This window comes from Nanorana parkeri, unplaced genomic scaffold, assembly GCF_000935625.1.
Source record: "Nanorana parkeri isolate BGI_ZX_2015 unplaced genomic scaffold, ASM93562v1 scaffold775, whole genome shotgun sequence".
Classification (NCBI taxonomy): Eukaryota; Metazoa; Chordata; class Amphibia; order Anura; family Dicroglossidae; genus Nanorana; species Nanorana parkeri.
This window is the reverse complement of record NW_017307043.1, coordinates 337952-341580: the sequence shown is the minus strand read 5'-3', so window position 1 is coordinate 341580 and position 3629 is coordinate 337952. Positions and strand designations below refer to the sequence as shown.

Below are 3629 nucleotides of genomic sequence, written 5' to 3'. Positions count from 1 at the left end.
GCTCACCTCTCGATCCTGTCACGGCTCTCTGCTGTGACAGGGGGAGGGGCTGGATTCCCCTCTCCCCGCTCCGATCTGCCAGTGCTGACTGGCGGAATGGACGGGGGAGGAGGCGGTTATAGCTGGCTCTGCCTCTAGATAGGCAGAGCCAGCTGTCACTCACGCAGCTGGGCGGATCCCGTCGTCTAAGTCAGGATCCGCTCCGGCTGTGGCGTCTCAGTATACCGCGAGCTGTAGCTCGCGGTATACTGAGCTTAGGGTAACGTGAGGACGCTAGTTTTTGTGCTCCCGTTACCCTAAGGAGAACTATGGAGAAAAACACTGACCCCATAGTTCTCCTTTAAACCTAGTTAAAGCAGTTTTTTTTTTTTAAACCTCTTGCCTATATCTACTGCTTGCTAGCAGTAGATATAGGACAAAAAAATGGAGGGTTTAGAACCCCTTTAAGCACCATTTTTTGTGAACTGACCATTTCCCTGTGTTTCAACAGAAGCTCCTGTGGTTAATCTGTAAGAAAAGCTAAACATCAGGTGTTTGTAGCTCCATGGAATCTGGTCAGGTGACATTTGTGTAAGCTGCAGAACAGTTTTATACAACTTGTTTTCACCAACAGGGGACTCCTCCCTTTCTATATGCACATTTTCCATTTGAAACACATTTTAAGTTCATCTATAGCCAACATGCTGGGGTCAGTTTGGGTGCAAACCAACAAGCCTTCCTATTTGTTTTTGAATTGTGGCAAGCAGCCAGGGCAGCTATAGGAAAGCCACATCACTTACAAGGAGAACATATGAACTTAAACGATATAGTGTTATTGGTAGGAATTTAAACCAGGAACCCAGCAACATGCTGCTCCTAAAAGACAGAGTTGCCATATCTACATTTCCTGTTTTAGGTGTATTGCAAGTGCAGTAGGTTATAAAAAGTCTTGCCTGCCGCATCTTTAATGCGGTTCCCAGCAAAACGCATTACATAGAGTTCACTGTTATTTCACCTACAATGTGCAACAAACCTCACTTAAACATTCTGATTTGATTGGGCTTAAGCCCTCATTTTATTGTTGACATTTTTCCTGTGTCACTGGGTTGGCAACACAAGCAGTTCAGTGTGCCTTGTTTTTCATTCTTTGTCGGTAGAAATACCTTAACGTGGACCTTTACCCATATCTTTAAAATAACAACAAACACACCTTTAGAAATGTTTAGTAATGACAATCTACAAGCACATACTTCTAGAGAATTGCCGGCTTTGTATTCTTTGCATACCTTATTTCTCTTTTCTTCCCAAGTCTTCTGGCAGTGGCCATGTTTACTAAGGGCAGATTACTAGATCTCCTTTTACTTCCTGGATTTCTGGCATATGTGACTAGACATGTGACTAGGACATGTGATCATGCACATCATCTCAGGGGAGAGATCTCGTGAGATTACAGATGAGATTTCCCAGCAATGCTCTGCTGATGACAAAGCATCCCAGTGTGCATTGAGTTGGCAAACTGAGATGTCTATGTTATTATTAATCATCATACATAGAGGGATGGATTGGTAGAATTTGATTTCTGAGTGTAAAGGTCCGCTTTAATGATCATAATGTTATGTCACACAAACCAGCAATAAGTCAGTGCTGCTGATCCATAAGTGTATTTCTAGCTTTACAAAGGCTGATGATGCCAGGCACACAGGTACAGCATCTCACAGAAGTGAGTACACCCCTCACATTTTTGTAAATATTTTATTATACCATTTCATGTGACGACACAAAAGAAATGACACTTTGCTACAATGTAAAGTAGTGAGTGTACAGTTGTATATCAGTGTACATTTGCTGTCCCCTCAAAATAACTCAACACGCAGCCAATAATGTCTAAACCGCTGGCAACAAAGTTGGTCTCTTGTGCTGTTTGAAAGTAGCATGGTATAAAAAGAAGTTACATGTTCATGTGTTAGTACAAAATCCTTCCTGTGGAAAGGGATAATAGAAGGAAACATAACACGTTCCACCACCCATTAATAAAGCAACCCCAACTCATGCATTTAATAGCTGTATATGTTATTATACTATATATTATACCTATACATTATTTTCATATTTTATTGGTGTCATAGGCTCACTTGTATGAAAAGGCCTGTATTTAGGTAGATATGTCTAAACATATACTTACAGCAGCCAGATTTTCTGCTTGTTTTGGTAAGCTGCTTGTCTCCATGAGATAGATTTCAGCCTGCTTCCAGAAACATGTTCCAAATTGGCCAAGGAGAAGATTAAAAGCAGATTAGAAGTATGCGAGTGCCAAAACCTATTTGAGCTTTTAAGTGCTCTGTGATTTATCATTTTCATTTTATCTTTAAGTATCTGCATAGGGTGCCGCTAGCAAACTCAGTCTGCTTTGTTCAGGTTGGACTGTTTTCCCTGATTTTTGTTTAATGCTAAATTCTCTATTATGTATTTTTTAAGGCACATTTATATGCATTGTATTGTGTACTCCTTCCTTGTGTTTTTAATTTCTTACTGTAAGAAATGCTGTGCATGATGTAGGAATATGTTTGCTGGTTTTACATCCAGAAGATTGTATATTATTGGGCCCCATAGTATATATATCTATACAGCTCACAACTCATCATTTTGTTGAAAGAACTTTCGGCCTAATGAGCTTACAATCTGGTATGAATGCATGTCAATAACTAGAACCCGGGATTGGGATTTCATGTTTCATACATGAAAGATATTTACAAGATTGCTGAAAACAAAATCTGTAAAGCTGTTTTTCTGTCCCTATGTCCATCTGTCTATTCTTCTGTTGGTCTCTCTGTTGGGGCATCTGTTCAAGGCTGTAACAGCTATACGATTCTAGACAAGTGCCACAAACCTCAGTAGTGTCAGGGGTTCTGAATATGGCAACTACATGTAAATAACTGTCACTGAGTGTACATATACTTAAAAAACCTAAGGGATATATTCTTAAAAGAAGTTAACGTAACTGTCACCGAACATTCACCGATGGTGAAGCAAACACTGACATATAAAACACTTGCACTAAGAAGATTGACCAGCTTTATAAATATTCACTCAACTGTCCAATATTGTTAATATTTTATAATTACCAGATACCAATAAAAAATGCTTTTGAGATAAAGCTTGGGGAGGGGGGATAGGAGGCCCTCTAATTTTTTTTACTGGAGGGCCCAGATATCATAGTATCTGTCTACCAGGAATTAAAAGAGAAATTCTGTCTCTAGTACTAGGAAAATAAGCTTTAAAAAGGACCTGAACTGCAAAAGCTATGTCTAAAAAAAGCTAGTTGAAGGCAAAAGACATTGCCCATGGTCTTCCTGCAGCTGTTCTTTTCTCTAAGCCTAACATGCCATGTCTGACCTCAGGGGCAGGGCCCTCCTTACCATCTTGTCTTCAATTGTATTGTGATTATAATGTCTTTCTTATATTGTAAAGCGATGCGCAAACTGTTGGCGCTATATAAATCCTGTATAATAATAATAATGTCTGCACTGTGTCTAGAGGCAGCTATCTTGGTAAAGGCTTTGCCTCTTAATGTCAGAGCTGCAAAACAACCCCCCATTGAGAACATTGAGCAGCACAGTGGTCACATCACCAAATCTCACTACAAATCTCTT

At 39.9% G+C, this 3629-nt stretch overlaps 1 protein-coding gene across 1 annotated transcript in view; it reads left to right on the top strand.

Moving 5' to 3' along the window:
• The window catches only part of XRCC4 (X-ray repair cross complementing 4), a 288213-nt gene that overhangs the window by 284146 nt on the left and 438 nt on the right, over positions 1-3629 (top strand). The window lies entirely within an intron of this gene.